Below are 21378 nucleotides of genomic sequence, written 5' to 3'. Positions count from 1 at the left end.
ATCGCTTTTGTCCTTTAATTTAGAAGACCTATTAGTTCGACTGGCGACACGTGGCAACGTTATAGTCACGTCAGCAACTTAACAATCACATCTATTTTTATTGTTAGTAGTTAACGACTTTAACTAACTAGATATCTAAAATGTCTCGTTTATGTAAAGTTTGAGGATCTTGATTATAATAAAAAGTTTTCGAAGACTAAATCGTTTTATACGAAATTTTTTGAAACCTATTTGAATATATACTCAATAAAATAAATTTAATAATTACATATTTGTGTACTTTTTTAAAAAAATTAGGCAAATATTCTTATGAAAATACAAAATATTATATATAAAAAAATAAGGTATTAAATTAATTATTATGTATTTATATTATATATTTGTATATAGATATATATAGTATTTAACTTATTTTTAATATATTATTATATTTTTATATATTTTTTATATGAATAGTTAATTTTTTAAATACACAAAGCATAATTAGTTAAAATAATATCTATTTTTCTTTTGTATTTTTATTTTTGAAAATAATTTTTATTTTTAACTTTTTATATTTTAAAAATATAATTTGTTTGTGAAAATAATAAAAACATGTTGGATTAGTCTATTATTAAAATATGTTTTTAATATTGATTTTAGAATATAAAATTATGCTTTATTGAATTTATAATTTTATTTATTTTTTATAAAGTTAACAATTAATTTTTATAAATTTCAAAAATAAAATAAATTACTATCATAAAGTAATTAACTTAATTCATAATAAAAATAGATAATTTAACCAAATAAATAATAGGGTTAAGTACAATTTTGGTTCTTAATGTATAGGCCAAAATTTTTTTTTGTCTCTAATATTTTTTTGCATACAAAATCGTCTCTAAGGTTCAAGTTGATTTTAAATCGTCCTTCGGGCTAAAAAATACTTTTTAAAGACGATTTTGCTCTTTATGGTTTCTTTTCCTTCATGTCATTCTCGTGAAATCATTTCGTCTTCCTCAAATAACTCACAATATTTGAGAACACACTTGGTTTTTGAAACATTTGCGTGAAACCCTACAAAAGTGTTCCTGCGAGGATGATCTACGCTAATGGTTGAAGACATTTTGTTGTTAGGAGTTTGACCGAGGGTGTGGCGTGATGTCGCATTCGTCACTCATCTTCATCGCTGCAGATAGCCGTTATTGAGGTAAGCTTGCTTTCCATGCAATGTCACTTCACCTCAAATATTCTTACATTTGGGTGGTTTAAACTTTACAACAATGTTGCTGCATCTAAATTGTTTGGGGTTTAATGTAGACTGCATTGACGATGGATAAAGCTGGGTTTGTGATGATCTATTTCTTTTCTTTCTTGTTTGTTTTAGTAATGTATTATGTTGAATAATAATAGGGTTGTTTGAGTAGAAGACGGTGTACTTTACATGAGGGTGCATCATGGGGTGCATTCGGATATGAGAACGGGGTATTTAAGTATTTGAAGGGGCAAACTACAATTATCGAAAAAATTGATGGCGATCGGTGCTTTGTGTTGAGGCCTGTGAAGAGTTAAGACGGTTTGGATACTTGGAGTCCAACATTGCAGCATTATGGTATAAAGATCCAACTACGAAAGATTCTGAAAATAACTTGAAGATGTTAAAAGGTGACTCAGATGTAATTGAGATTTGCAAAATAGCTGACATGTGGGGTTTGGTGATTTGTTTGTGGTCTATGATGTTGGGGATGCGGATGGATTTCCAAAAATTGGTTATATTGACGTATGGGGAGTTATTGGGGCGTTGAAAGTGAGAAACTTAATGGTGCTGTTCTTGAAATAGTTGGTATTTGAAGGAGAGCAAGAAAGGAATGTGATAGTAAAGGATGATGACCCTGTGACTGAAGCAGTTGATGATGAGGTCGAAATAGAATTTTAGAATGCGGAAAGTGGGGAACATAACGAGGGTGTTTCAGGAGAGTTAGGAGGTGGAGGACAGATTGGAAGAGGGCTGTTTGTCACAAAGAGTGCCTCTTTTGGCTTTATGCACACAGGGTTGGCGGGGAGGAGTCAACATGGCAATTAAGAAGCTTAAATTTGCAACATACTTGCATGCAAACACACAGGATTGGCATAATGAACTCCAAATGGCTAGACAACCAGTTTAAGAAGAAGGTGGAGTCTAATCCAAGAATCAAAATAAAGGAGTTGGTGGCAAAGGCATACAAAAAGTGGAATCTGACTGTGACTAAATCAATGGCAGTAAAAACCAAGCAAAAGGCATTGAGCCAGATTCAGGGCATTTAGAGAGCAGTATAAGAGGATTAACGATTATTGTTTGAACTTCTAAGAGCAAATCCAGGATCATCCGTTTACCTGAAAATGATTCGGTCCCTGGATTTTGCTCAGGAGATCCAGAACCCAATCTTGATGAATTATTGTGTATTCCAGAGACTGTATGTATCCTTTGATGCATCCAAGAAAATCTTCCAACACTGTAGACCGTTTGTTAGTTTGGACGGATGCTTCTTAAAGACTCCTCAGGGTGGACAACTGTTGACTGCAATTGGAAGATACCCGAACGATCAGATGCTTCAAATTGCTTATGTAGTGGTTGAAGCTGAGACATATGACTCCTTGATTTGGTTTCTGCGCCATCTTGTTGAGGATTTGGAGTTGGAGAAAATTGGAAAATGCACCTTCATGTCTGATCAGCAGAAGGTAATGATACAGTTTACATTATTGTTATGCTTTAACAAATAATGATTGTTTCAAATTAGATACAATGATTTCTGGACTAACAAAATGCATGCTCACCTTCATTTCATAAGGTTTGTTACCAGCATTTGAAGAGGTCATACCAGGGGTGACAACAGACTCTGCATGAGGCATCTCTATAGCAATTTCAGAAAGAAATTTCCTAGTTTAGAGATGAAGAACAGAATGTGGCAGTGTGCAAAGGCAACTCATTGGAGGGATTGGGAGAAGGAAATGAAATCTCTAGACTTGTAATGATGGGGAATTTTGACATTTAAACGGCATTGCACACAGGTTTTGGTCGCCTTCTAGATTTACATTTCATTCAAAATGTGACACCCTTGTTAATAACATGAGTGAAAATTTTAATGCTGTCATAGTAGAGGCAAGAGAAAAACCTATTGTAACCATGTTAGATGACATTATGGTGTATCTCATGACTAGATAGGCTGCTAATAGAGATAGGATTCAACTTTACTAGGAAAATATTATGCCAATAATTAGGAATAAATTGGAGAAAGGGGCAAGGTTAGCTAGGGACTGGAGGCCATACTGGTCAGCTACTAATAAATATGAGGTCATGTGTGGATTAGATAAATTTATTGTGGATCTGGCTGCTGCTTAGTGTTCTTGCAGGAAGTGGCAGATGAGTGGAATTTCATGTCCTCATGCCATTAGTTGCATTAACTTCAAAGGACTAGATTTAAAATCCTATGGGGATGATTGCTAAAAGAAATATGCTTACCAGAAGGTGATATACCCTCTGAATGGACCGGATTTATAGAAGAGAACCCAATATTATGATGTCATGCCACCTCCATATAGGAGGCCAAGTCACATACCTCTGAAAAAGAGGAAGCGAGGATCTGGAGATGAGGAGAACAGAAGCCAGAATCACCTATCACAGAGGGGTCAAATTCAAAGATTCTCTAATTGTGGTGATGTAGGGCATAAGAAGGGGGCTGCACAAAATCTAATAAGAGTGTATGTGCCATTATGCTCTAGGGTTTACTTGGGTTTATGCTATGTATATATTTTACTTTTTGGTTATGTATTTAATTCTGATTCTTTTTATATAATTGTGATTACCTTCATAGGCCCAAATCTCAACACAACAAGCTGCCAAAGCTCCTAAGAGAGGGAGGAAGGCTTCATCCTCACAACTCCCTGGTCAAATAGTTCAAAAAGGGAAGTAGAGGAAGACTTCATCCTCACAACCCAACCCTCCAGCAACTCAACCCAAAAAACCAGCTTCTAAACCCAAGAAATCAGCAGCTCAACCCAAGAATGCAACAACTCAGTCTAATAACCAATTCTAGTCCAATCCTAAAACACCTTCAGCCCAACCATTGGTCAAGAACAAAAGTACAGTAGCAATAACCTCCTCCAATAAGAAATAGTCACTGAGTCAACTAACTAAGAGAAAGAGATATTTTTCTGTCATCCAAACTGGTGCACCACATGTTCTTCTACAGAAGTTCAAGCTAATGGCAAAATTACCTTCTAGTAAATGGAAAAATCTTTAGATATTGCTCGTTATGTTTGTTTTGTTATCAATGTGTTACTTAGTTGGAAACAATGTTTTATGCAACATTCCAGATACTATTACTTGGTTTTAGGTAATTCAACATACTATCTTGAATTGTGTTTTTTGTTTAAGTGGCATGACATCCACTGTAAGCTATGATTTCAATTTAGACTTGTATAATCCATGGGTTAAATTGTGAAAGTTTTAACTTGTCTTTAATTAAAATTGGCCATTAGGTCACTACTAGATTTACAAATCTCATTCCTACATATTGCTATACTAAGCTTCTGATTTAAGCTTGGCAATATTATTATTATTATTATTATTATTATTATTATTATTATTATTATTATTATTATTTAATGAATATTTTATGAATTAAAAAAATTATTTATTTATTTTTACCAACTTATAAATTTTATTTCTATTATGTTATTGTTGATTTTTCAATATACTATTGAGATTCGTTATGCTGTTGTTTGTTATTTAAAATTTGATGTTGAAACTTGTTATGTATGTTTAATTTTGTAATTTACAAAACCACAAATCCGATTCCATCCAAACCGCACCTCAAGTAAAATTAGTATTCGAATCAAATGAGTGTTTGACTCAAAACCGATCCAAACTGCACGAACACCCATACCATCGGCGTCGTCTCTCCCTCCCCTCTTCTCTCTTTCCTTCCTCTTCTTCCCTATCTTTTCGTTCAGTCTCTGCTCTCTCTTTCTTTATTTCTTTCGTTTTCAATGTGTGGGATGACCGAATGGGAATTTTATTCTAATTTTAATTTTTTTATTAATAAGTATATTTTAGTAATTTTGTTTATTTCAATTTCTATATTTATCTTCAACTAAACAGGATACTCACATATAACTCATTCTTATATACTTTCCACTAAATATAATACAGAGACTTTATCTTTTAGCGAAGAGTGTGCCAATAGTCAGACCATGGATTAAACACCAACTACTTCAAGATAAAAAAAACACCAACTATTTGCAACATAAGAGAAAATATTACGATGTAAACTCTGTTAAACTCTAAAGTGGTCATTAAAATTGGCAGCTTGCACAAAAAAAAAATTACCGAAATTTTAATTGCACTATACAAATCTCCAAGATAAAAAAAATTGCACCACGTGGTTCCTATCCTCTCTCTGTCGAGTTACACATCATATCTTGAGTAAGTTGACTTAGAAAAAATGACGTTACTTTAGTTTTGACGATAAATATTTGTTGAAATGATAATAATACAATTTTTTTAATCTTAAAGATATTTATAATGTATTTAAAATCTCAAAAACTTTTCTGGTGCAAACGAACAATCTCAAAAACTACTTTGGACTTAGTCCAAATGCTACATTGCAAACGTCGATAGGGTGAAAAAGGAGAAAGATTTATTGCAGAATCAACTTACGTCTACCTTTTTCTTTTCTTTTTTTATGGGATTGTATGCCGTTTGCTATTATTCTATTGCTTCTGCTATTACTTTCAGATTAAATACTACATGATGGTTTTCATAACAATATAAAACATCTATTAGCAAAGAGAATACACAATTCAAATTATTAAAATTTATAACATGAAGGGTTAACAAATGTCAATAGCCAATGGAATGCACGGAGGATCAGACAAATTGAGTAGGCTGGGAGAAAAATCTAAGCATAAATTTAAAATGAGGTTGACTGATACAATCAATCATAGCTATCACTTACATACTCATTTTAAGTAGTTTGTACTACTCTTAACAGAATGAAACCAATTCTAACATAAATATTTAGGAGAATAATTCTCATTACTGACTAAATAACTGAACCTCAATGTAACTATGTAATAATCTAACAATTATGCTTCCCCAAGTATAAACCAACACTGAATTTGAAACTATATGGTATAAGCAACTTTGTAGAATAGTCTAGCAACTGAAAACCAATACTTGCATTTCTTCGATCTAATTAGTCAATGGCATTCATCTAAAATTGTAGAACATTAAATGAAAAATGATGAACTAGGGGCCACTAAATTTACATGGCCATCCTCTAAGGAGATGAAGAGGATGGTACTGTTAGTGTGCATAATAGCTTTAGCAGGCATTTAACCTTTTTCTGACTCTGCAGATAATAATAGATATCATAACTAGCGTATTCTAGAAGATTCCAAGAATTTCATTCAGTGTGAAAGAACAAAAACAAAATCAAGGCTTGAAATTACGCAAAGTCAACCCCAAAATTGACAATGCTCAAACTCAGCTTGATAATATTTAGCTCAACTCATGGTTTGACTAATTTATTATCGAGCTTAATCTTATTATGGAATCTTGATGCACGAGTAAAATTTCAAAGACCATTTTAAACATTAACCCTTAGATATTAATTAAGCTTTTGGCTATAAGTACATACTTATTTTCAACATATTTAATCTACAAGACACATTATGCAAATAATTGAGATATAATATATTATTATTGATAATATATAATGATATAGGTGATATTATGCCGAGGTCTCAGGCATTTACATATCTATGTGAACCGACAAATGAATATACAACCCTACTCATGGAACATAGCAAATTTAAGTTTGACTCATTTAATAAATGAGCTCAAATTTTTAGTTCAAGCTTAGTAGCTCACCGGCTTAAGAGCTTAGCTTATAAAATAACTAACAAATTGAGCTAAAAATAGCTCACATGCTATTAGGAACAAGGTAAACTACCGAAATTGCACCAAAAAACTCATATCGCTATGAAAAATAACCAAACAAGATTTCTATGAATGACAAAGAAGTCTCAAAAGATTTAAAAACGTGACAAAATTAACAAAAATATCATATTTTTTTACATAAATGATAAAGGAATTTTGTATTTAGCAAACAACTTGTGCATTTTATTTTAAATTCAATCATTCACAAAAAAATTTGAAAAAATTCCTTGACAAATCACCAAATTTTAACTATGACAAAGTCTCATTTTTCTAATAATACTTACAAAAAATCGCATCGAAATCTAATATCTAAAGTATTTTATGAAAAAATATAACTAATATCCGGTTAGTTTTCTCACTTTTTAAATCCTTTGGAGCTTATTTGTTATCTTTCTAGGTTATTTTTATTAGCGGCATAAACTTTCAAGTACCATTCTTGGTAGTTTATTTTTAGGAAAGTATCTCTTCATGCAACAAGGAAACTAAATGAACAAGATATAGCAATAGTTTCAAATAGAACATTTGCTTCATACCATATATAGCTTCCATGTTATTTTGCTTGTAAACACCAAAAGGTGATCCATGGACAGAGAGAAGCATCTCACTAGGTTTCGACAGCCTAAGGGTTTTGGGTGTCATCCCAACAGACAAGCGCTGACTACTCACCTGCAAAAGGCAACAAAGTCAAATCAATCACAACTGTTTAAAAAATAGCCTCAGCAATGAATACTAGAGTTCATAAAGTCATCCATAAAAAACAAAAGGTAAAAAATAAAAGGAGAAAATTCGGACATTGGGAGTCTGAAGACCTTCTTGACTTGTGAGAGTCTGAGCTTCACATGGCTCCTCAAAAACCTATGTAACAAACATTCAATTAATTCATATTATCACAATATATTGCAACCACTAATTAGTTTTTATTTGCAAGCTGTTTAAGTTAGTCATAATAGATTTAGCAGCGTATACAATGAAACTAGTAATAGAGGCAAGTTCTCTTCCATCTGCACATGAAAGGATCCTAAATGAATAGCAACATTTCTCATTCAAATCAATTCGTGGATGCTTCAGCACATGATGGAAATGAGAATGGAAGTGCTATATTAATGCTGCTCCTACACAGCTACCCCAATTTTATGTCGCATCAAGTCCTATGTAAGTGACCCAAACAAGCCAGCTAAGGATGTTACAAAATACAATTAATCAAAGTGCACAGAGAAGATAGAGAACATACAAAGTCCTTAAAATGAAGATTTTCATCACTAAGAAATCCTGTTCTCCCTACCAACAAAGAAGTAAACTAACAGGTATCAACTACAATCTATGCCAAAATGTATAAGAACTATAATATCTATAGTAAAATCGTTCAAAATTGAAGGAACTCAAACATTTTAAGGGGCACAGAACAATAGTATGTTTCGTAACATACATTTCCATTTTTTTTAATTCAATTTAGGAAACTTTAATTCAGATATGAAATGAGTTAAATCGAAAGAGAAAACTAAACACTACCAGTATTGCTAGAGTATTCAAAACCACCAAACTGAGAAACCGAAAAAGGACATTCCGAAGGAAAAGTAATCGAAAGCCTCTAGAACAGAGAAGCGTGCAAATCTCTTTCTACACCACCACAAGTCGTGGACATTCTGCTCCCTCTCTCTTTCCACTTCACATCAAATTTTCCATTACCTTCATCTTTCACAATTGAGGGATTCGGTAAGGTTTCTTCGAAGACCTGTAGCATTAGCTTCCGGAGCTGTTCCTCACTGAAACACGACCGAACCAAACGAAGTTCCATCAACAATCGCTCAATCTCAACATCACGAACCACCTTAATTGCACTGATTTGACACTCCACTGCCACAAACACACAGGTAGAGTTTTAATAAAAATAAATAAATAGTGAAAACTTTATGCTAATCAAGAAATCTGTTATTTGATTTTGCTGTACCTTCGATTTCAAGCTCTTTGAATTGAGGTTGCTGCGTTTGGGTTTTAAGTTCCTTCAATTGAGTTGATTGTTTGACCATTTTCTTCGCTCTACGCCTTGGAAATTTTGCCTTTAATATACTAAAACTAATATAGTAAGAAATAAGGGCTATAAATCTACAGTTATAGTTATCAGAATTGAATCGGTAATCCACTCGGTCTGGTTCAATCGATGGGTCACTGATTCACCCGGTTGACCCGGTCATAATTTAAAAAATATAAAATTATATAAATAAAATTAAAATTACATATTAAAACTTAAAATGCAAGTCTTTACAAACATAATAATAATAATAATAATAATAATAATAATAATAATAATAATAATAATAATAATAATAATAATAATAATAATAATAATAATAATAATAATAATAATAATCAAATGTTAATTTTTAGACAACTAATGATGCAAAAAGAGATAATAAACTAGTTTCTAGTACAAAATACTTTCTTTATTTAAATAAACAAGAGTAAGCAAAAGATAACATAATCGATAATCAAGTCCAAGTGATCTTAAAATCGACATCTATATCTTCATAGGACAAATTTGGAGCTTGATCAACATTTTCCTCACTTTGATTTGCATCTATATCTTCCATAAGAAACACTGCATTATGATGTTATACAGAACATCTGAAACAGAGAAAGAAGAGTTTGAAGAGAGAGGTACAAGAAACTAGTGAACTGAATTAACTTCATCTTATTCTTCCATCAATGAATCAATTCTACACACCTCTTATAGGGATGCAAGAGCTTTATTTATAACAGAGTTGAAAAAGAGAAAAAGATCAGACATCAGAATAACAAACCCTAACTAACTGTACCAAACTGATTTTGTTATTGACTAACTCTCTTATCTCTTATCCCTTAACATACAACAACAAAAGATTTAGCATTTTTTAAGCAACACAACAAGAAGGTTCAGTAACAAATTCAACTCAAGTCAGTTATCCAGTAATAAATTCTACTTCTAGCAACAACCACATTTATGATAGGTTCAGCATCAAATTCAACTTAACAACAAATTCTACTTCTAGAGTTCTAGTAACAAATTCAGCTATGATAACTATGATAACTTTCAGGCAGCAACAAAAACATAAACTATGATATAACAAATTTCAGTAACACATTCAACTTTCAGCAACAAATTATTTTGGCAACAAAATTAAAGTGCAGTGATGCAGCAACAAAATTGAAACAGAAAGAACAGGGGGAACTCACCAAATCGGGTTGCACGAAGGAATTTGACGGCGAAGGAGAAGCTGATGGCGAGGAAGAAGCTGACGGCAAAGCTCAAAGCAAGAAGACGACAACGAAGACCAGCCCACCGGGATCTGTTGCCTCTGTTACCGGCGATGAAGAGCGTAGGGAAGGGAGAGATCGAGACCAAGTGTGAGATAGAGACCGTGAGAAGCAAGAAGATGACCACCACCACCACCCGAGGGACCAGATGCGGTTCCATTTGCTTCTGCCGCCAGCGAAGCGAGTGCAGGGGCATGGGACCATGACGACGACCAAGGTGAGTGGACGAGGTGAGAGACTGAGAGAGCGACGAGGTGAGGCCGTGAGAGACTGAGAGTGACGACTGTTGAGGTGAGGGGAGAGACGAGAGAGGGACTATTGAGTACTGAGTTCTGACTGCCGAGCTAGAGACGGAGAGAGCACAGAGATTCAAGAGTCTTAGATTTGGCATTTGGGCATAGAGTTTCATCGAAAGGGGAAGGGGAGGAGGGGGTTATGAAACGACGCCGTTTCAGGTATTACGAAGAAAAAAAATAAAAACGACCTGGACCGGGTTAAATTAATCAGCTGGGTTATCGGGTTTCACGAAAACCCGTCGAGTCGAACCAGGTCTGTTGCACAATCGGTACAATGAGTAAAGAATGTTGTGAGAAAATATTGAGTGATTGCTTTTTGTCATCTCCCAAAGCAATCACTCAATATTTTCTCACAACATTCTTTATTATTTTTTCTCCATCTTTTGTTATATGTCCATTCCCTTTGTAGCATTTAGTAACATTATACATATATAGAGATATCTTTTAGTCATCACAATATATTTTTAGATGTCCTTTATATCAATGTATATCTCAACTTTCTTTCTTCCTTCTTTCTTTCTCTTTTTATTTCTTTCTCTTTTTTGCTTAACTCATTTTCTTCCTTGACATCTTTTGATTGTAAACTATTAATTTTTTTTAATCCAAAATGGGATGAAAGTGATCCTAGAGACTGTGTTTCTTCAACTTCTCAACTTTTTCAATGAATAATAATATTCTGTGTGATCTGATATATTTCTATTAACAAATTAACATAGACAATAATAAAAGACAATAATATGGTTGGTTTAACAAGCAGTCATCAATTGCATAGCCATAAAAGAGTCTCATTACATGAATAAAAGACAAATTGAAAATTGTAAACAATCATATGCAAGACACTTATTACATTGTATTTAATGAAGATGGATTAGTGAACCTAAATGGTAAGTAAAACCGAAGCAAACTAAGGCCTTCATTCTTCCATTTGTCTTTAATTAAATTCAAATGACAAGCAAATTAAGGCCCTAGAATGTTAACTAGTTCATTCTTTTATAAAGCAGCAAGGTTTAATCATACATAAGCAAATTAAGCCTCTATTTGGGAAGAACACATCACAAATATTAAAAAGCTCTCACTGAATTGAATAAAGTTTAATCGCACAGTATTTTCATCTCATAACGAGGCAACCCAGAACTAATCTAATAAAAAAGATAGATGAACAAAGAAACTTAAAAATTGAACTAATCCATATTCTTAACTGATCAAGTCATCAATATTCAATAATCAATTAATCAAAAATCAAGAGATGCATAGAAAAGTAGAAGAAGAAACACGCCATCAATGTCCATTCCATTAAGCAAATTCTAGTGCCAAAGTTCTATAATTCCAGAAAATGACACAAAACAATCATACAAAATACAATAGTTTAAAAATAAATAAATTCAATTCACAGAGGAAGAGAAAAAAAATATTTAGATAAAATAAAACAAGAGACATAAATTTAGGTTCCAAAATGAGAAATGACAACAAATAGAAGATGAAGAAGGAGAACACATACCTAATTTTTTGAAGGAAGGAGACGTTTGTTGTAGTGCTGGCAACACAGTTTGCAGGCGGCGGCGGAGGCTGCTAATGGATAAAACAGCGGTGGTGTGCGTAGAGAAAGCAAAAGATTGGAGAGAGATTACAGAGTAGAGAGCACAACAGCAGCAGATAGAGGAGAGGAGAGCAAATCGGCATCGAGCTCAAAGGTTGCAGCGTCAACAGTAACAACAACGGTGTACAATGAAGAAATTGGAGGGATGCTGGAGAAAGAAGTGGCTGCCGTTCTGGTTTATGACAGAGCAAGAGACTCAGGGATTGTGGAAGAAGAAGATTGGGGATTTGAAAGTAGTGGATATTGTTGGATAAGCAAAGAGAATGGGATGTCTAGTTGTTGGGGTATTTTTTTGGGGGTTTGTCACTCATGTATTAATTTGAAATTTTTAGATTTTTTATTTTTGTTAATAGTTTATTAGTTTAACAATATTTGTTTATATTTAAAGATAAAACTAAAATTATGATTAAAAATCAAATATTTTAAATTTAAACAATAAAATTTAAGAGACTAAATTGGAATAATTTAAAATAGTTTAAATATTTTAATAATAAACTATGTCAAAATATGACAAATTAGAGGAGGAGAGATTGAGTGTGAATAACTTACATTCTATATATGTATATTTTATAAAAATATGTTATAGGTGGGAATTAAACCAAGGACCTCTCACTTAGTGCAAAACTCTAGAAATACTCTAGAAAATCCTAAAAAATCCTAAAAAAATCATAGAAAACCCTAAAAAACTCTAAAAAATCATGAAAAATTCTAGAAAAGCCTACATAACCCTAGAAAACTTTAGAAAAATACTAGAAAACCCTAGAAAAACCCTAGAAAACAATAGAAAAACCCTAGAAAAATCTAGAAAATCCTAGAAAACCCTTAAAAAAAATTCTAAAAACCATAAAAAAACCCTAGAAAATCCTAAAATCCTAGAAGACCCTAGAAAACTTTAGGAAACTCCAAAAAACCCTAGATAAACCAAGAAAACCCTATAAAACCTTAGAAAATCCTAAAAAACACTAAAGAACCCTAGAAAACTCTAAGAAAATCCTAAAAATCCATAGAAAATTCTAAAAATCCTAGAAAATCTTAGAAAACCCTAAAAAAATCTAAGTACCCTAACAAACCCTAGAAAACCTTAGAAAACCTTAGAAAATCCTAGATAACCCTAGAAAATCCAAGAAAAATCCTAAAAACCCTAGAAAACCCTAGATAATCTTAGAAAACTCTAGAAAAACCCTAAAAAATTCTAGAAAAACCTAAAAAATCCTACAAAACCCTAGAAAACTCTAGATAACCCTAAAAAACTTTAGAAAAATCCTAGCAAACCCTAGAAAACTCTAGAAAAATCCTAGACAACAATAGAAAAACCCTAGAAAATCCTAGAAAAATCTAGAAAACCCTCGAAAAACTCTAAAAAACCCTAAAAACCATAAAAAAAAACTCCTAAAAAATCCTAGAAAACCATGGAAAACCCCAAAAAAACCTTGAAAACCTTAGAAAATCCTAGAAAAACCCTAAAAAATCCTAGATAACCCAAGAAAATCCTTGAAAACCCTAGATAACACTAAACCCTGTGGTTCGAAATAGGAAATTATTAGGCAAATGTTCTTAGGATTTTTTTTAATAAATAAAATAGAGTATATACGGCCAAATAGGATCCAGAAAATTTCATATCCGACGTTTTGGTCTAATGGAATTTTTTTACAATCAAGGTTTTCGAACTTTATGAAACAATTAGGCTCCCGTTAATTACTAACAGCCAAAGACTATGTGACCGTTAAATTGCTGACTATAATGTTGTTACGTATCGCCAATCAGATTAATAGGTTATTTAAATTAAATTTTTTGGACAAAACACTGCATTTTTACTTAAATTAAAACAACAACATTCATATTCAGATATACCAATCGCATTCAGATTTATATTAAAATTTTTTGCATTGGCATTCACATAAGAACTCTTGTTTTTTGTCATTCATTTCAGAATTTAAGTAGAAAAGCAACATTTTATCCAAAAAAAAACGACATCGCTTTTGTCCTTTAATTTGGGAGACCTATTAGTCCGACTGGCGATGTGGCAACGTTATGGCCACGTCAGCAACTTAACGACCACATCTACTCTTACTGTTAGTAGTCAACGACTTTAACTAACTAGATATCTAAAATGTCTCGTTTATGTAAAGTTTGGGGACCTTGATTATAATAAAAAAATTTCGAAGACTAAATCGTCTTATACAAAATTTTTTGGGACCTATTTGTATATATACTCAATAAAATAAATTTAATAATTACATATTTGTGTACTTTTTTAAAAAATTAGGCAAATGTTCTTATGAAAATACAAAATATTATATATGAAAAAATAAGGTATTAAATTAATTATTATGTATTTATATGTATATAGATATATATAGTATTTAACTTATTTTTAATATATTATTATATTTTTATATATATTTTATATGAATAGTTAATTTTTTAAATACACAAAGCATGATTAGTTAAAATAATTTCTATTTTTCTTTTGTATTTTTATTTCTGAAAATAATTTTTATTTTTAACTTTTTATATTTTAAAAACATAATTTGTTTGTGAAAATAATAAAAACATGTTGGATTAGTCTATTTATAAAATATGTTTTTAATATTGATTTTAGAATATAAAATTATGCTTTATTGAATTTATAATTTTATTTATTTTTTTATAAAGTTAACAATTAATTTTTATAAATTTCAAAAATAAAATAAATTACTATCATAAAGTAATTAACTTAATTCATAATAAAAATAGATAATTTAACCAAATAAACAATAGGGTTAAGTACAATTTTGGTCCTTAATGTATAGGCCGAAATTTTTTTTGTCTCTAATCTTTTTTTGCATACAAAATCGTCCCTAAGGTTCGAGTTGGTTTTAAATCGTCCTTCGAGCTAAAAAATACTTTTTAAAGACGATTTTGCTCTTTATGATTTCTTTTCCTTCATGTCATTCTCGTGAAATCATTTCGTCTTCCTCAAATAACTCACAATATTTGAGAACACACTTGGTCTTTGAAACATTTGCGTGAAACCCTACAAAAGTGTTCCTGCGAGGATGATCTACGCTAGTGGTTGAAGACATTTTGTTGTTGGGAGTTTGACCGAGGGTGTGGCGTGATGTCGCATTCGTCACTCATCTTCATCGCTGCAGATAGCCGTTGTTGAGGTAAGCTTGCTTTCCATGCAATGTCACTTCACCTCAAATATTTCTTACATTTGGGTGGTTTAAGCTTTACAACAATGTTGCTGCATCTGAATTGTTTAGGGTTTAATGTAGACTACATTGACGGTGGATAAAGCTAGGTTTGTGATGATCTATTTCTTTTCTTTCTTGTTTGTTTTAGTAATGTATTATGTTGAATAATAATAGGGTTGTTTGAGTAGAAGACGGTGTACTTTACATGAGGGTGCATCATGGGGTGCATTCGGATATGAGAACGGGGTATTTAAGTATTTGAAGGTGCAAACTACAATTATCGAAAAAACTGATGGCGATCGGTGCTCTGTGTTGAGGCCTGTGAAGAGTTAAGACGGTTTGGATACTTGGAGTCCAACATTGCAGCATTATGGTATAAAGATCCAACTACGGAAGATTCTGAAAATAACTTGAAGATGTTAAAAGGTGACTCAGATGTAATTGAGATGTGCAAAATAGCTGAGATGTGGGGTTTGGTGATTTGTTTTTGGTCTATGATGTTGGGGATGCGGATGGATTTCCGAAAATTGGTTATATTGACGTATGGGGAGTTATTGGGGCGTTGAAAGTGAGAAACTTAATGGTGCTGTTCTTGAAATAGTTGGTATTTGAAGGAGAGCAAGAAAGGAATGTGATAGTAAAGGATGATGACCCTGTGACTGAAGCAGTTGATGATGAGGTCGAAATAGAATTTTAGAATGCGGAAAGTGGGGAACATAACGAGGGTGTTTCAGGAGAGTTAGGAGGTGGAGGACAGATTGGAAGAGGGCTGTTTATCACAAAGAGTGCCTCTTTTGGCTTTATGCACACAAGATTGGCGGGGAGGAGTCAACATGGCAATTAAGAAGCTTAAATGTCCACCATACTTGCATGCAAACACACAGGATTGGCATAATGAACTCCAAATGGCTAGACAACTAGTTTAAGAAGAAAGTGGAATCTAATCCAAGAATCAAAATAAAGGAGTTGGTGGCAAAGGCATACAAAAAGTGGAATCTGACTGTGACTAAATCAATGGTAGTACAAACCAAGCAAAAGGCATTGAGCCAGATTCAGGGCATTTAGAGAGCAGTATAAGAGGATTAACGATTATTGTTTGAACTTCTAAGAGCAAATCCAGGATCATCCATTTACCTGAAAATGATTCGGTCCCTGGATTTTGCTCAGGAGATCCAGAACCCAATCTTGATGAATTATTGTGTATTCCAGAGACTGTATGTATCCTTTGATGCATGCAAGAAAATCTTCCAACACTGTAGACCGTTTGTTAGTTTGGACGGATGCTTCTTAAAGACTCCTCAGGGTGGACAACTGTTGACTGCAATTGGAAGAGACCCGAACGATCAGATGCTTCAAATTGCTTATGTAGTGGTTGAAGCTGAGACATATGACTCATTGATTTGGTTTCTGCGCCATCTTGTTGAGGATTTGGAGTTGGAGAAAATTGGAAAATGCACCTTCATGTCTGATCAGCAGAAGGTAATGATACAGTTTACATTATTGTTATGCTTTAACAAATAATGATTGTTTCAAATTAGATACAATGATTTCTGGACTAACAAAATGCATGCTCACCTTCATTTCATAAGGTTTGTTACCAGCATTTGAAGAGGTCATACCAGGGGTGACAACAGACTCTGCATGAGGCATCTCTATAGCAATTTCAGAAAGAAATTTCCTAGTTTAGATCTGAAGAACAGAATGTGGCAGTGTGCAAAGGCAACTCATTGGAGGGATTGGGAGAAGGAAATGAAATCTCTGAGACTTGTAATGATGGGGAATTTTGACATTTAAACGGCATTGCACACAGGTTTTGGTCGCCTTCTAGATTTACATTTTATTCAAAATGTGACACTCTTGTTAATAACATGAGTGAAAGTTTTAATACTGTCATAGTAGAGGCAAGAGAAAAACCTATTGTAACCATGTTAGATGACATTATGGTGTATCTCATGACTAGATAGGCTGCTAATAGAGATAGGATTCAACTTTACTAGGAAAATATTATGCCAATAATTAGGAATAAATTGGAGAAAGGGGCAAGGTTAGCTAGGGACTGGAGGCCATACTGGTCAGCTACTAATAAATATGAGGTCATGTGTGGATTAGATAAATTTATTGTGGATCTGGCTGCTGCTTAGTGTTCTTGCAGGAAGTGACAGATGAGTGGAATTTCATGTCCTCATGCCATTAGTTGCATTAACTTCAAAGGACTAGATTTAAAATCCTATGGGGATGATTGCTAAAAGAAAGATGCTTACCAGAACTGCTGCTACCAGAAGGTGATATACCCTCTGAATGGACCGGATTTATAGGAGAGAACCCAATATGATGATGTCATGCCACCTCCATATAGGAGGCCAAGTCACATACCTGTGAAAAAGAGGAAGCGAGGATCTGGAGATGAGGAGAACAGAAGCCAGAATCACCTATCACAGAGGGGTCAAATTCAAAGATGCTCTAATTGTGGTGATATAGGGCATAAGAAGGGGGCTGCACAAAATCTAATAAGAGTGTATGTGCCATTATGCTCTAGGGTTTACTTGGGTTTATGCTATGTATATATTTTACTTTTTGGTTATGTATTTAATTCTGATTCTTTTTATATAATTGTGATTACCTTCATAGGCCCAAATCTCAACACAACAAGCTGCCAAAGCTCCTAAGAGAGGGAGGAAGGCTTCATCCTCACAACTCCCTGGTCAAATAGTTCAAAAAGAAAAGTAGAGGAAGACTTCATCCTCACAACCCAACCCTCCAGCAACTCAACCCAAAAAACCAGCTTCTAAACCCAAGAAATCAGCAGCTCAACCCAAGAATGCAACAACTCAGTCCAATAACCAATTCTAGTCCAATCCAAAAACACCTTCAGCCCAACCATTGGCCAAGAACAAAAGTACAGTAGCAATAACCTCCTCCAATAAGAAATAATCACTGAGTCAACTAACTAAGAGAAAGAGACATTTTTCTGTCTTCCAAACTGGTGCACCACATGTTCTTCTACAGAAGTTCAAGCTAATGGCAAAATTACCTTCTAGTAAATGGAAAAATCTTTAGATATTGCTCGTTATGTTTGTTTTGTTATCAATGTGTTACTTAGTTGGAAACAATGTTTTATGCAACATTCCAGATATTGTTACTTGGTTTTAGGTATTTCAACACACTATCTTGAATTGTGTTTTTTGTTTAAGTGGCATGACATCCACTGTAAGCTATGGTTTCAATTTAGACTTGTATAATCCATGGGTTAAATTGTGAAAGTTTTAACTTGTCTTTAATTAAAATTGGCCATTAGGTCATTACTAGATTTACAAATCTGATTCCTACATATTGTTATACTAAGCTTCTGATTTAAGCTTGGCAATATTATTATTATTATTATTATTACTATTATTATTATTATTATGAATTAAAAAAATTATTTATTTATTTTTACCAACTTACAAATTTTATTTCTATTATGTTATTGTTGATTTTTCAATATACTATTGAGATTCGTTATGCTGTTGTTTGTTATTTAAAATTTGATGTTGAAATTTGTTATGTATGTTTAATTTTGTAATTTACAAAACCACAAATCCGATTCCATCCAAACCGCACCTCAAGTAAAATTAGTATTCGAATCAAATGAGTGTTTGACTCAAAACCGATCCAAACTGCACAAACACCCATACCATCGGCATCGTCTCTCCCTCCCCTCTTCTCTCTTTCCTTCCTCTTCTTCCCTATCTTTTCATTCAGTCTCTGCTCTCTCTTTCTTTATTTCTTTCGTTTTCAATATGTGGGATGACCGAATGTGAATTTTATTCTAATTTTAATTTTTTTATTAATAAGGATATTTTAATAATTTTGTTTATTTCAATTTCTATATTTATCTTCAACTAAACAGGATACTAACATATAACTCATTCTTATATACTTTCCACTAAATATAATACAGAGACTTTATCTTTGAGCGAAGAGTGTGCCAATAGTCAGACCATGGATTAAACACCAACTACTTCAAGATAAAAAATACCAATTATTTGCAACATATGAGAAAATATTACGATGTAAACTCTGTTAAACTCTAAAGTGGTCATTAAAATTGGCAGCTTGCACAAAAAAAAATCACCGAAATTTTAATTGCACTATACAAATCTCCAAGATTAAAAAAATTGCACCACGTGGTTCCTATCCCCTCTCTGTCGAGTTACACATCATATCTTGAGTAACTTGACTTAGACAAAATGACGTTACTTTAGTTTTGACGATAAATATTTGTTGAAATGATAATAATACAATTTTTTTAATCTTAAAGATATTTATAATGTATTTAAATTCCCAAAAACTTTTCCGGTGCAAACGAACAATCTCAAAAACTAATTTGGACTTAATCCAAATGCTACATTGCAAACGTCGATAGGGTGAAAAAGGAGAAAGATTTATTGCACAATCAACTTACGTCTACCTTTTTCTTTTCCTTTTTTTATGGGATTGTATGCCGCTTGCTATTATTCTATTGCTTCTGCTATTACTTTCAGATTAAATACTACATGATGATTTTCATAACAATATAAAACATCTATTAGTAAAGAGAATACACAATTCAAATTATTAAAATTTATAACACGAAGGGTTAACAAATGTCAATAGTCAGATTTTGGGCCACGTTTTAACCCAATTTTCATCCCAGAAACATAGATTAGAGCCAGGGAACATGCAGATACTTAGGGACATTCTCATTCTGCATAGTTTTAGTTTTAGTTTTGAAATCTAGAGAGAGAATTCTTCCTCCTCCTCTAGTTTTTTTTTTTCTTTTCACTCATAGTTTAGAATTTCATCGCTTTGCTTTGGATATTGAGAAGAGTCTACCTCCGGAATTGACTATTCTAGTTTGTTTTCTTTACCTTATTTACTCTTTTATATTTTTAATCCTTATTCAGAGCTACAATTGGGAAGCTTTTATAACCTTTAGAATTTATTAATGCAAGAACTATTTTATTTTTAATTGATCTTTTGATTATTATTTATCATGTCTTCTTTTTATTCTCTCTTTATTTTTGTGAACTTTATATTTATGATAATGGAGTAGCTTCCTAACTTGATTGGGAGTGGATTAAAAGGAGAACCTTGAGTTGGGATACTCAAGAGTTCAATTGTAATTGGTTCGTTGTTGGTTGGCTTGTTAGTCACTAACTCTAATCCTTCCCGAGGGAGAGGATTAAAACTTGTGAATAGAAGTTGACTTTCAACTACTTGACTTTTCCTTAATTAGTGAGGGTTAACTAAGTAGAAACAACTACAAATTATTAATTGATCTTGAGAAATTTCCGACAAGGATAGAACTTCCGATTAATCTTCTCCTGGTCAAGGTTTTTATTTAAATTACATAAACTCTCTAATTTAATTTCATGTTTATCAAACTCAAAAAAAATTTCTTGAAAACCTCCAACCAATAAGCTGCACTCTTTTGTCAACTCGTTGGGAGACGACTTGGGACTCATAGTCCCAGTAATCTTATTCTTAAAATTGTGACAACTCTTTTCTAAATTGACAAGTGGATTTTTGCCGGTTAAGAGCTGTACTTACAACGTTGTTTTCCTTAATAATTCTTAATCTGCCAATTTCCACCACTGCCAATTTTTGGCGCCGTTGCCGGGGAGTTGCAATAGAGTGCTAATTTATTGATTAGAATTTATTTATTTGTATTTTATTTTATTTTGTTTTTGTTACCATGAGCTATGTACTTCTTCCATTGAATGACGCGTTCATTGCCTGATCCGAGCTTAGCCGCTTTTGATCCTGAAATTGAAAGAATTATTTCACATATTAGGCAAGCTCGACGTCGGTTAGCCTCTGAGGGTGGTGAAGTGATTGTCGTCGATTCACCAGTCTCATCTGAGAGCGAATCTGAACCGCCATTTGAGGAAGAAACAAGCTCCTTTACTACTGATTCGGTTGATTCACGTGCAGGTAACATGGCAGCACCTAGGAGAGTTACTATCCAGGAAGCTGGAGCCCCAGATTTTACACTGCAGCCGTATCAAGCGCATCACCCAGCGGTGGCTGCAG

The 21378-nt window shown here is 33.0% G+C and overlaps 1 pseudogene; it reads right to left on the bottom strand.

Moving 5' to 3' along the window:
* Positions 1 to 7411: 7411 nt before the first annotated feature.
* Positions 7412 to 8988, bottom strand: LOC107623316 (uncharacterized; annotated as a pseudogene).
* Positions 8989 to 21378: the final 12390 nt, after the last annotated feature.

This window comes from Arachis ipaensis, chromosome B2 (genome assembly GCF_059453495.1).
Source record: "Arachis ipaensis isolate K30076 ecotype BB chromosome B2, ASM5945349v1, whole genome shotgun sequence".
Classification (NCBI taxonomy): domain Eukaryota; kingdom Viridiplantae; phylum Streptophyta; class Magnoliopsida; order Fabales; family Fabaceae; genus Arachis; species Arachis ipaensis.
This window is presented reverse-complemented; position numbering and strand designations above follow the sequence as displayed.